We start from the raw sequence: 14392 nt of genomic DNA, 5'->3' as shown, positions 1-14392 counted from the left end.
ATGTAATTGTGGTTTGAAGTTTAGATTGACTTCAGGATCTCTGTATGGGTTTTACAAGCTGGCAGAATCCAGGGCTCTTCACGTCTAGCCGGCCTTGTTTGTTGAAAGCAGGTAAGAGAACAGGGGCTGCTTTGGTCTCACTGGAATAAGTGAGAGATGAAAGGTAGCCCAGACTTCAGGTGAAAGGGAACAGTAGAATTGGTAGTCTAAATCTGAGTTGGGTCACAGATCGATCCTGCTTTATATACATGTGTAGGAAAACGCAGTCTCTTTTGTTGAGGAATGCATGCTGTTGATGCTACCAGCTGATTGAGTTTGTGTATCAAATCGTGATCCAGTTCTCTTTAGGATCAGGAACCTCAGAATTTAGGGATATTCTTTGCTTATTTCACCTACACACCGTAATGAGAAAAGCTAGACATTGGCTCTGTTCCTAATTTTGGGATGAATGCCAGTCAAGGAAATATTCTATTTTTAATTAATTAATGTAATTAGTTAGTTATTTTAGAGAGAGGGAGAGAGGAGGGAGAGGGGCAAAGGGAGCGGGAGAGAGAGAATCTTACGCGTGGGGCTCGATCTCGCGACCCTGAGATCATGACCCGAGCTGAAATCAGGAGTTGAGTGCTTAACCAACTGGGCCACCCAGGCACTCTCCCCCTTTTTTTCAGTTAAGGAAATATTCTGAGTAGGACCTTCACCCTAGGAGAGGAAGCAGTTTCTGTCGTAAGGGGAATGAGGCTAATATTTTCGGAGGACTTACCGTGTTCCAGGCAGTGTGCTCAGTGCTTCTTATACATCATCCCGTTAACCCTTAATTAATCTTAATTAACCCTCCTAATCTTACAGGAAGGCCAGTCTTAGCTAGGTTAAATACCTCACTCGGAGTCATCGCTCCAAGGTGGCAGAGTGAGCATTCCATCGCAGGGTGACCGGACTTCAAAACCTATGCTCTTTCCACTTTCGTTCCTCAGGCTGAGGGGTATCACTCCCAAGAAGGGGCTGGTTGATTTTCCGAAAACCCACGTGTCCCCTACTGTCATCCATGTGCCTGGATGTCAGGGTAGAACTGATGGGAGAGAGCTTCTTGAAGCCATTGGGACCTGCATAATTGTTTGAAGTAGGAAGGTATTCTCTGCTGATACTAGCCTTGTGTCAGTAAAACAAGAAAAAAGTTACTATTTTTGTTCCCCCTGCTGAAGTTGTCTCTGCAGTAGTCAGGGTTAGCTCTAAAACCTGATGTTAGTTCCTTCACAGCCATTTTTCAACCTTACGGTGTTATTTCCTGATTACCGGCGTTTGATACTCAAAATAGTATTGTGAGAGAATGAAGACAAATCTGTTTCCCCAGAAAGTGAGACACAAGTGAGTCATTTGGCAGAAGTCACCAAGGGTCCAGACTGGACTGGGAAAACAGATATTCCAAGTTTGAATGCCCATTTCTTCTCATGGTTTGGGGCAGATGCTGTGTTAGTGGGGCCCCTGTGCTGTGAATCCCCTGAATGTATCATGGTCCTTGTGCCTCGTTTTCTGTTCATAACTGGACAGTGGAAATATTTGAAGTTCCATTCCATTTCTGCACCTTTCTGTCCCTCCACAGCACATTGTGGTCTGGCTCTGTCCCGGAGCTTTCATGAAATTAATCCTGGAGGACATTACCCAGAACCTTCTTCTTGCTAAATACAATGGGCGCTTCTCAGGCCTTACCTCTCTCTATTAGTGTTGGTGGCGTGGAGCACGTCCTACTGGAAACACACACCCTTTCCTTGCTGGAAACTAAGTGTGCCTTGATTTTCTTACCTCTCTGCTGCTTTTCAGTTTCAGTGTCCTTTGCTCATCCTTTAACTACTGATGTTCCTCAGGGTCCTGTCTCAAGTCCTGTTCCCTTTGATTTTGCACACTGTGTCTGCACAATCTCCTGTCTGTCCCTCTGGCTGCAGTAATCACTTGTGTGTAGATGCTCTCTAAGGAGAGGGTTCAGATTTCTCTCTGGAGATTTAGCCTAGCCACCCCCATTACCCAGTGATGTGCAACTCCCTCTCCTCCCCAACTCGGCAGGTCTAAACTTGTTCCAGACCGAGCTCATCAACTCTAACCTTTCTCCCTCACAACCTCCAGGTAATCCTGTTTTGCTAGTCTCAGGGATCCTCATCACCCTGTGCTTGCTTGGTTGATGAAGCTGAAAACTGGATGTCGTTCTTGACACCCCTCCCCCCCTTATCGTAATTTCACCTAAGTCCTGTCACTGTATCGTCCACATATTTCTGTCTCAGTCTGTCTAAACTCCAGGGTTCTCTCTTGTCTGATGGGGGTAATTTTACCTACCTGATGGGACTGTTGTGGAGATTAGGTGAGTTATTGCATCTCGTCACTCCGTCATGTGCCTGGCATGCAGTAGGTGCTCAGTAAATGGCTGCCACGGGTCTGCTGCTGCCCTCAGTCTTGCCCCATGCCCTCCCTGTGCTCCCCATTGCCACCAGACTTAATATCTCATATGCACATCTGATAATCGCACCATCCTCAAATTGCTTCTCATTACTCTTAGAATCAAATCTAAGCACCTTTCCTGATATTTAAGGCACTGCAGTAATATTCCTACACCCCTGTTTCTCCAACCCTATTTCTCCTTGTCCCTTTCCATCTCAGCTTAGATACTGTTTTCCCCTGGAGGCCTCTGACAATCCCATACATTTAGGGTGGCTTAATTAACCTTTTTTCACATTAAGGGATCCTACCCTAGCCCTTATCGGCCCATCCTGTAGTTCCCTATATTTCTATCCAAACCCTGCAACAGTCTCTAACATCTTAGTTGCTTAGGGGCTGGGTGCATTTCAATCACTTTTTGTATTTCTGTAACTAGCATAGTATCTGGCATTTAGTAGGTGTTCAGGAAATACTTGTTGAATGAATGAAAACTTCCACCTTTTAACACTAAATTTTATACTGACGTACCAACAAAACTTTAAATCAACCTAGATGTCTCACTTAATTCAATTCAAGGTAAACCAGCAATTCCTTCATTTGTTGAAAATTTTTAAAATAGTGTAAAGGAAATAGAATGTTAAACTAAAACCGGTGTATTATCGAAGTAGAAGGATATAATAGTTTTTATCTCTTCTAATTTGTGAATTTTGTCAGATTTTTTTTTTTTTTCTCATTTAGCCGTGGGTTTTCTCCATAGCTTATAGTTATAATTTCTAGGGCAAGTTGGAAATGTTGGTGACAGTATAGCTTATCTGTAGTATCAAGGCTACACAAGGCTCATTCTGGGAAAGTTTCCTGGCATGAGTAGAGAAACTTGTGTCTTGAAAATTTGGCTCTTCAGAGGTAAATGACTGGTAAATGACTCTCAGGCTATCCAGTTGTCTTTCTCGGAATTACACTCAGGTACTGTGTACTAGTTTCTAATTTCTTTTCCATCCACCCTTCCTTTCCTTAATCTGGCAAATTAATGATTATGATAAGTTGAGCATCTTACATGTCCCAAGCCTCGGTAGGGGTTGAGAAAGATAGAAAAGGAACACATCCATCCTTTCTAGATCTTCATGTGATCTTATTAAAGAGATATCCATTTTCACAAACAGATGATAATACAAAGAGATATGCAGTGAATTCCCAAAACACTGTAGTAGTCTGGTGAGCATAGCCCTATTAGGCAGAGGAGGTGAGGGCCAAATGTTAGCACAGATAGGAGTTGGGTTCTTCAAGAGGAGATACATCAGCATTCTAAGTGGGGGGTGCAGGGCCTACAAAGTCACAGTGAAGGTATATTATAAGACTTACTAAAACTTTTTTATTAGAATAGAGAGTTCAGATATGCTTTTCAGGTTGGTAGAGGGACAAAGGTAGAGGTTGGAGATAGATAATTGAAGTTCTTCAGTGTTGGGATTTTAGACTCTTGGCAGAAGAGAAGTTTCTTGTTTTTGTGTGGGGAGCCAGTTTGAGTAGAAGAGTGACAATGACAATGATCAGCAGAAACCATCTTATGGGAATATAGGATGAACAGGGTGAAAGATACATTAGGTAAGATCTGCCGGAAGCTCCCAACTTGTCAGTTAAGTGGTATATAGGAACCTCTGTGTCATTCTTACGTGCAGACAAAAGTTTGTGCCCCTTTGTACTCTTAATAATTATTGAGAACAGCAAAGACCTTTAGTAAATGTGGTTTATATCTATTGATATTTACCATTATAAAATTTAATGTTGAGGAATATTTTAAATATTTAACATATTAAAAATAACATTAATAAGTCCATACCATGTTAACATTTTTGATGAAAACACAACTGTTTTTTCCATGATAAAAGATTAATGAGAAGAATGGCGTTGTTTTACATTTTTGCAAATCTCTTTAATGTTGGGGTTTCATAGAAGACAGTTGTGTCCTCATATATTCTGCGGCATTCACTCTGTTGTGACGTATATCACACAGCCTCCGGAATGCCCATTTTCACTCATAAAAGAATGAAAGTGAAAAAGGAAAATGCAGTTTTTGTAATATTATAAAAGTAGGTTTAACTGTATATGTTCTCTGGAAGGGTTTTGGTAACCCCTAGGGCTCCCTGGAGCATGCTTTGAGAACCACCGTGCTAAAGGACTGTCATAAAATTGGGGCTGTGATGGATAAGGTCATTCCTTGTATGCAGTGGTGAAATGACTTTGAAGGATGAGCTCCCCCCTGGTGGCATTTACCCCAGCCCTGCCTGGAGAACATCATACCTTCTACACCTCAATCCTGGAGGGACTGAGTGGGAGGCTCTTGGTGAGCAGGAAGACTCAAAGATCTTTTGAGCCTGGCAGCAAATACAAGAAGGTCATCCTACAGGTGATGGAAACTAGGGTAGCTTCTGTCATCTGGAGACGGGTTAGGGTCAGAAAGGTAAGAGTCCAGACTGAGTGTCTGTGCTTTGATACCATGCCAGGCTTTTAGGCGTGGCAGGGCCTTAAGAAACTGAATGTGGATGGGACAGGATTGAGAAATATGTCAATAGCTATGGTAAAATCAGAAAACTTTGTAAACCTCTTTTAAAAAGTGTATCATAGATTCTAAAATTCCTTTTGCTTTAGTAGAAAAAGAAAAAAAATTCCAACTTGTCTTAATTGTGTTTGGAGGAACCTAGAAGAAGAGATTTAAGAAACTTCCCATGATTTAACTTTATTTTTCTAATTGAGATAGGAATACATATATATTGTCTAAAACTTTGGCAAATATCGAGAAACAGAAAAGAAAGAATAAAAATCACTCATAATTTCGTCATCCCAAGGTAAACACTGTTAAGATTTTGAAGCATACATCTCCAGGTTTTCTCTAACCTTATTCATAGCAATGATGTCACTCTATGCGTATTGTTTCATAATACTCTTATTTCCCTGAATGGTGTTTCATAAAACAAGGTGTCTTTCTTCAAATAGCGTATGTAGGAAAGGCCCTTTTTGTCTCCTCTTAATGAATAGTTTGGAGAGTGAATGTGAACATGTGCACGTATGTGCATATGTGTGCTTGCGTCTTTGTGTCTATGTGTATTCCGGGTGGGACTTCCTGAGCACTCTAGTGGCATAAGTAAGAAGCATAAGAAAAACTTGAGGGAAAAGTGAAAAAAACAAATCGGGAAAAGAGAGTTGGGAATCACTTGATTAGCCACTTCTTAAAACTAGAGATCACTTGTCTGGAATGTTTTTTGCTCAAACCTTCGAAAAGTCTGTCTTATCTTGGTAAAATAGTATTGAGAAAACTTTGGACAGGAAAGTAAGAGGGAAAAGTTCAAGAGAATGTTGGTAAGTGTGACTCAGTGCATTTTTGCGTTGAGCAACATCAAGGAGGCTCAGAAGTGGTATGTACTCATGCTCCTTGTGACTAAGGTTTGGTCGTTCCGTTATTGCATCAGTAACAAATCTGGAAGTGGTGTTCTCAGTCACTCTTACTTTGAACACTCCTGGTGCCAGTGTGGTTCTATGCTGCCACTGCTTGTGACCTTGTGCAGTCACCCCAGAAGGGATAAGTGTATGGGATTCTTCCCTTGTTTCAGGGTCAGAAATGTACCTTCCCCCCATTGTTAAACTCAAATTCCTCTGTAAACATTTAAGTATTTGAGTTGTTCTTCTGGGAACTTTGGCTAGTTGCCATACATGAAACACGCTTATGTATATGTCACTTTCCGCACTTGCTTACTTTCCTGTAATTTCATTTAGGTTACCCTGTGAACTTGAAATGTTTTTGCCATAGGCTTTTAAAAATACCATGAAGATGAGTGAGGAGTTCATTCATGCATTTAGGCATTCATTCATTCAGCAAGTATTTACTGAGCCCTAGTGTGTGCCAGGCACACAATATTATATTATTAGTATTAGGGTTCGTGAATACTGGGGTAAATATGATCTCAAGGATTCTAGAGGGTTCTTTCCCATTACATACTTACTTTGGATCTTCACCTTTTCCTCCTCTTCATATGTTCCTGACAACCTATGTCAGTCGTACTGGTGTCATAGTCCAGTGTGGTTATGTGATGGTAGCTCGGGTGGATAAATTAACCTGTTGACTTCTCCCCCTGAGCTACAAAAACACTGACTCTGAAACAGTGACGGGGAAGTGAAGCATTCAAAATGGCACACGTGGAGGTACTCTAGGTTTGACAATCCTGTTGCAGGAGAACTTCATGGCGGTGTCAGCGGCCAGGCATCGGTGGCAGAGAGGACTGTGCCAGATTCTGAGCCATCTGCTGCGCTGGTGTGGTCATTGTGTCCAGCGTTTCTGTTTGGGTGATGGGTAGGAGGGGTCTTTGAAGGGCAAAGAATCAAAACCATCATGCATTTCCTTCTTAATTCTCAGCACGGTGAGAAAACCTGGCTGATGTTTGAGTGTTTTCGAGCTCTGTCTTTGGGTATAATGCTAAATATGATGTAAGAGTAATTTAACCCTATCACTCAAGTCACTTTAGGGGCAACAAATATACTCCTCACCCTGGTCTAAGTGGTCCTTTTATTTATTATCTGTGTTCTTATCCATGTTCAATCAACAAAACGTAAGGGTATAGCAGCGAGAGTATGGGCTTAGAAGTCAGAAAACACACAAAGACATTGGTCTGAATTCTGTTGTTAACAGTTATAAGTTATTTCATCTTGGACAACTTACTTCTCCAAGATATTGATTTCTTCATCCCAGATTTCTCCTTAAATCTACTTTTGTAATTGATGTGGGGATTAGACGAATATAGCTTTTCTGTGTTTCTCAGTACTCCTATAATAACTATTGTCTACAAAATTCATTTGTCAACTGATCACATACTTACTTGCATTACTGATTTCTGCCTAATGTAAGTTTTTGTGGTTCCTGTCTTATCTCTCCAGCCAGCAGAAGCACTGAACGAATATTCTGGACTCAGCACATGTATCTCGTTCTTCCGGAAGCCTTCCCAGACCTCTTCCCTCTCAATAGCTTGCACGTATCTTTACTATTCTCCTTCCTACATTGTTCTATAGCTATAAATTTGTATGTATATGTTTTGTTTTCTGAATGGTGAGCTTACTGAAGATGGAGCCATGTCTTATTCTCAGCACTTTTCAGAACACCTGGCCCAGAGAAGATGTCCTCGACGTGTGCTTGGTGAATGAATACGGGAATGGCAGTGAGGGAGGAGCGGGACTGGTTTTGATGAGAGTAGCGCCGATGAAGATTTTCGTTGGATTCTTACTCAAACTCTTACCCTTTCAAAGCACAGCAGATGAGTCATTCACTTGGGGTCTGGGGAGGATGAGTTGTTTGGCTTTCATCTCGGCTCCATACACGGCAAGTTCCAGAAGGTAGCTAGAGTTCTTGCTATAAACAGGTGTGCAGAGCAAGGCAAGGTAGAAGAGTCACTAAAAGAGAAGGGTTAGACAGGGCTTTTTCGGATGTGGATTCTAATTCCAGTTTTACCCCTGGCTTCTCTGGGGCCTGGTAATGAAATTCAAAGTTTGTGTGGCTCAGGTACTTGACATCCTATATAAAAGACTGGACTAGGTGTTTCATTCTAATTTTGAGTGTCCCTGAGTTTAAGTACATTACAAGGTGCTCTCTCTTCCTACATTGACCCTTGTAAGAGAGAGCACAACCATACCCAGCGGTGTCCTTATTGGGTTCGTGAACTGCTCAGCTTCCGCAGAAGCACAGTTCATGGAAAAACAGAATCTGAAACCATCTTTGGGGTGACTTTTGAATGGGATGATGTTTCACTTCTGGTGTGGTGTGAAGGCTTTGGCACGATGGGTGTGGGATCAGGTGGTCAGAGTGTTCTGTATTATTTAATCTGTGCCATTTGACTAGAGAAAATGGTCTATGTGTTGAGAATAAGAAGACTGGAGAAGATTTAAAGAGTAGAAATCTTATCTTTTTGTTTTCCCTGTAGGTTCTGGATGTAGCATTCATTTCCTAGCTTTGAAAATGTCTTTTGAATGATTACTTTATGTATCAATCAGGACTCTTTCATTTGTAGGTTAAAAAACTTCTTCGTTTGAATTAGCTTAAGTCACAAAGGCCATTCATTGTCTTAGGTCGCTGAAGAGTTTAGCTTCAGGCACAGGTATATCTAGGGGATTAAAAATGGTGTTGGAAACCTGTCTCTGTGCGTTAGTTCACCTGCTTTCATGTGCTAGAAAAATGGCCTGAGGAAATCCCAGAATCAAAGCAATCCTAGTCCAAAAAGATTTTTTCCAATAGCTCTACCAGACAACGGACATGTTCCCTGGTCAGCCCCAAGTACATCACGTGGGAGGAGGCTCCCATGGCATGAAGGTGGTCTGTTACTGGATGATGAGGATCTCAGGCAGGCAAAACCAACAGGCATTCACTATATTTTACTGGCCTAGATGACTTCTTCTGTTTGGTGCTTGTATTGCTCTTTCTTGTTCTCTGGCTCTTTTTGCTGCTTTTGCCCAAATGAAGTTATATGTTCCTAAAGCTTTTCTCTGCTTTCTGTGCTCTGTCTCCTGATGATCTCCTCCCCTCCCACTCATCTCTTATCTCCTCACAGAAGACAGCCACATCCTTATCTCTGGCCTCTCAGAAAAAACTCCCTCTTCATTTTCATCTGGTATCCCACAGGCATTATTACTTAAAATGTTTAAAACCAAAGTGGCCATCAACCTCCCAAATGTGTTTCTTTTCTGAGGTCCCCAGTCACACCTGTGGCAATATCCTCTGTCTACTTTCTGGGAGGTCTAACCTCAAAGTTGTTTTTGACAATTTCCTCTGCATATCATTTCTCTTTTATAGAAACTTCCCTAGTTTTTTTGTCATTATCTTTCATGAATTTAACACTTTCGCTCTGGTTTTATGGATATGGGTGTGAGATTTATTTCTGCCACAATTATTAGGTTTCTTGATGGAGAATCTTAGGACTTACTTACCCTTGTGCGATTTCTTTCTTGGTTGTCATCCTTCAGCTTCCCCTACCTTCCCCTCCTCCCATCAATATTATACCCAGACTTTTATGATTCCAGAAATATTTGTTGAATGAAGAAAAGCATTTATGCAATGCATAGTACAATTACATGCTTATGATACTTGTAGCATAGTACAACAGTAGTTGAAGTGATAAAGACAGATTTTATTCAAGAACTGCTGCAGTAGAGGAGAAGGGACCTCAGTGTAGGACTGGGCTCAGTTCCAAATACATCATGGACAAGTGAGGATTTATAGCCAAGGAGCAGGTGAGGGTCAGTGAATGGAAAATTACTATGGGGAAGCATCATGGGTGGGTGGGAGGGATTTGGGTTAAGCAAACTTAATAGGATTCTTGCTGAAGGCAGGCCAGGGTGATCAGATATCAAAGATGGGGGATTCTCTGTAAAATAACTTAGCAAGATTCTTGCTAAAACCGGACAATGCAGGCCCTATAAGGATGGATGCCAGACTAAGGCTTCATGGGCTTAGAGGAACCTGACCAAATTTAGTCAAGTTCAGCGCCCTTATCATTATCCACACTGTGTAATTTCTTTTCTTTCTTTCCTTTTTTTTTTTTTTTAAAGATTTTATTTATTTGGGGGCACCTGGGTGGCTCAGTGGGTTAAAGCCTCTGCCTTTGGCTCAGGTCATGATCCCAGGGTCCTGGGATGGAGCCCCGCATCGGGCTCTCTGCTCAGCAGGAAGCCTGCTTCCTCCTCTCTCTCTGCCTGCCTCTCTGCCTACTTGTGATCTCTGTCTGTCAAATAAATGAATAAAATCTTAAAAAAAAATTTTTATTTATTTGACACAGAGATAGAGAGCACAAGTAGGCAGAGCGGCAGGGAGTGAAAGAGGGAGAAGCAGACTCTCCGCTGAGCAGGGAACCCAATGTAGGCTCCATCCCAGAACTCTGGGATCACGACCTGAGCCTAAGGCAGTTGCTTCACCAACTGAGCCACCCAGGCTTCCCACACTGGGTAATTTCAGATCTTGCCTGACTCTTTGGCATTTATCACAAGCAGATTTTAACTCTACAGAATGTTGGAGGAGGAAGTGACCCTTATCATTCAACCCTGTCCCGTCCCCTCCCTGTATTAGCATTTCCACAAAGATATGTCTGGGAAAGACACAAAAACAATGAAACAAAAAAAAATTTCTGGCTAGTCAGAATTGGTGAGGAAAAAGGAATAGGGGAAGTAGAAGAAGTGCATGGAACTCCTTGGTTATATGATTTCAAATATAATCTGAGATCATGTGTATGATATGAATCTCAACACCCTTACCTCTACTCGTTCCCTACTTTGGCACTTCCTCTATAGAAGACCCATTTGAGATTTAAGATCACCTTAATGTGGCAAGAGACTCAAGGAGTTTAAGACAGACACTGAGAAAATATCTTTTTTTTTTTTTAAAGATTTTATTTTTTTATTTGACAGAGATCACAAGTAGGCAGAGAAGCAGGCAGAGAGGAGGAAGCAGGCCCCCCGCTGAGCAGAGAGCCTGATGTGGGGCTCCATCCCAGGACCCTGGGATCATGACCTGAGCTGAAGGCAGAGGCTTTAACCCACTGAGCCACCCAGGTGTCCCCTAAGAAAATATCTTTAAGACGTCAACCCACTGAATATTAGGGTGTCGGCTGGCTGGAGTTTGCCTTGAGGAGCACAAAGCTCAAAGGGCCGCAGCAAACAGCAGGGTGGTACTCTTGAGAATAGGGGTGTTGTAAAAACAAATGGATGGAAAGAAAAAAGCTCAGTCCATAAATGTAAAGCACATGGTAAAAAAACTCAGGGGGTTTTATGAAGACATACTGTTCAGGCTCATCATCCTCCCCTTGTGGCTCCTGCTGGTTTCATAATTTATTCCTTGTTTGTTTTGGAGGTGAAGGGGTGTGTTTGACAGGATGTTTGACCTTCCTCAACGGTTCCACCGGTTTTGTTGTCACCTCAGTGTTCGGGCACTGGGCTCTCATCCTGTTTGTCCTTGCCCTGGGAAACACCGCCCTTTCTTAGACAACTGCTCTCTTTGTTGCCGGTTCAACTTTGTTACATCAAAGCATTATGGAAATTCAGATTGTAAAGCTAACTAGGCAGCTGTGTAAAGCTATGGGCATCCTACTTGCTGGCCGATAGCAAAATATTTTAAATAAAGCAGGCCTGCCATTAACTGAGTTTTGCCACACTTTAAGGATTCTGTGAATATTCTCTCCTCATTCTAGGCAAGGCGAAGAGGGTTTTTTTTCTTTTGTTTTGTTTTGTTTTGTTTTTAGTTTTTATTTAAATTCCAGCAGTTTCAGGTGTGTAATTTAGTGATTTGGCACTTCCGGGCAATACCGGGTGCTCATCCCGACAGATGCACTCCTTAATCCCCATACCCTATTTCCCCCATCCACCCACCCACCTCCTCTCTGGTAGCCATCAGTTTGTTTGTTCTCCATAGTTAAGAGTCTCTTTCTCAGTTAGGTGAGGCTTAGAGTTTTGTCATGTCTCCACCTCCTTGTTCTTTCTGGAGATGGAGCAGTTGCCAGTGTCCAGGTGTTATCCACGACAACCTGTCTACATAGATGCTGCACAGATCTTCAAGACTCCAGTAAGCTATTTTCCAGTACTGATTGTATGTTCCTTTGGCTACACGATTTTTCCCCCCAACTGTATGGAGGAGAGTGTCTTTAATGATGTGTGATGCACAATTAAAACATTTTTGAGGACAGTGATTTTCAAACTCTTCACTGCCATTTATAGTAAAAAAATGAATTTTACATTGTGATCCAGGAGTTGTGTGCCTGCTGTCTAACTGGAGCAAGTCTCTCTACGTAACACTTACTCTTGTGAGGTGTGGCGGCGCTCTGTAGTTTCTATTATATTTTTAGCTCCTTACAAAATGCTGACTGTGACGTGGTAAGTGGATTTCTTGATCCACTAATGAGTCACCATCTGAGTTTGAAAAGAACTGCTTAAAACAGTTTCAAGTTTTAGGAAGTCTTAGTATGCTAATTCTGAGAAGACTTTGGAAATTATCTATGGGCAGCTTCCCATTTTTATCCTCGTTTAGAGTTGGAGGAACTTTAAGTCCAAGTAGGTTAAGACCTCCTTGTAGGGGAAGAGTACCATTTTATGCTGCTATACCCATTTATGCTACTATACCCATTTATTCCTGGAATCACGCTGTGGGCAGTTTGACCACATGGACTCTAATGTTTGAGTCTAGCCATTATGCTCCTGGGTGGCTTCATGGTGACAAAAAAATTTTTCCCACTTTCCTTCCTCCAGTAGAGCTATTTTCTCCTTCCATTAGCTTATTATCCCCCTAGTTGGCCAAGGCCAAAGGGAAGACTGTTAACAGAGCATTGAGAGTGGTGTCTCCTCTTCTACAGATGACACACATCTATCATTGTCATAAATCCAAACCCATTGTCATGGCTTGGACAAGAAATAGCTTTAGGCACATACTTGGGCATTAAAAAAACAGAGAGAAGTCTAAATGTGAACTTTCTTTAAGGCATTTGCAATTTTATTTCGACACCTACACACATCTTGGTGTATTAGATGTTTTTCATCTTAGTAATCAGTAGTGAGTGATCTCTTTTTACCTGCATCTTACATTTTTAGTTTCATTGTTTCTGTTGCGAAGGGAATTGCAGAGCTTCATGATCAAACAGTTAACACCAACTTTCGAGTTCTCAAATGCCATGCATAGAGTGTTAGTCAGCTCTTGATGACATAACAGAGTACCATCAACTGGATAGCTTAAACGATGGAAATTAGTGTTCTCACGGTTTTGGACTCAGGAAGTCCAAATCGAAGGCTCAGAAGGGTCAATGTCTGTCTGGTAAAGGGTCTGTCTTTGGATTGCAAATGGCTGCCTTCTAGCTGTCTGCCATGGTGGAGAGAGAAAGGGCCGGCAAGCTCTTTGGTGTCTTTTCTTATAAGACCACTAATCTAGTTGGACTAGGATACCACTCTCATTATCTCATCTAACCCTAATTATTTCCCAAAGGCCCCAACTTTAAATATCATTATATTAAGAGTTAGGGCTTCAGTATATGAATTTTGGGGGAGAATGCAGTCCAGTCTGTAGCACAAAGCCAAGTAAGATCTTAGTGGGGTTTAAATATTGGGTGAAGCATGCAAAGAACTTTTCTGAATTGTACTTATTAAAGATAGACTCTTCTGTTTGAGTGAGTGGATATTTTTCACAGTCTGTAACTCTTAAAATGATTATTAACCACTGTAACACATTTAATTTCTTTTATATTCTCATAATGTAAGTATATGGATGATATGTTGTTTATAGTTAAAATATGCCCAAGAATAAAACGATACCTTTAAAAAGTGATTTTCATAAAGAATTTTTTCCTAAAAATTTTATTGATAGTTAATGAATTTCTAAGCAGCCTAGTACTATTTTCAAAACCTTGTATAAGGAGAAAAGCTACCCACTGTCGTTGAGAACAATACATATTTTAGCAAGTAACCATATGTGCTAAAGACATACTTTAAAACAAGTATTTTAAATTGGAATTATTGTTGCTGTCTAGAAGCATGGACGAATTTCTTAATTAAGAAGCTGTAAGGGAGCCAGGTGTTTGTCTACAAGAAATGTTGCAGAGAGTTACTCCAATAGCCTACACAAAAGATCCAGTCTAAAGACAAAGAGAGAGGAGATATTGAGAATATAGAATCTTCTTAAACCTTTTGATTTGAAAGCTATTGGTCAACTTTTAATGTTTGTAAAGTGCTTGGTACTCCCAACTCAGTTCTTACCTTTTTGGGAGCCATAGTTAGACTATTGATCAAGGAGGACTTTTTGTTTTTTGGGTTTTTTCTTTTTCTTTTCTTTTCTTTTCCTTTCTTTCTTTCTTTGTATTTTTTCTTGTTTCTAGGTTTATAGAAGTAAGGACTGTTTTAAAATTTTAGGGTATAGAGTTAGTGCTGTGTGTCTAAATGAAATATTCTCTGTCTCTTTAAAGTATGTTTGCTG

The 14392-nt window shown here is 41.1% G+C and overlaps 1 protein-coding gene across 2 annotated transcripts in view; it reads left to right on the top strand.

Moving 5' to 3' along the window:
• The window catches only part of SLC39A8 (solute carrier family 39 member 8), an 81748-nt gene that overhangs the window by 9549 nt on the left and 57807 nt on the right, over positions 1–14392 (top strand). The window lies entirely within an intron of this gene.

Source organism: Martes martes (assembly GCF_963455335.1).
Source record: "Martes martes genome assembly, chromosome: 2".
NCBI lineage: Eukaryota > Metazoa > Chordata > Mammalia > Carnivora > Mustelidae > Martes > Martes martes.
This window is presented reverse-complemented; position numbering and strand designations above follow the sequence as displayed.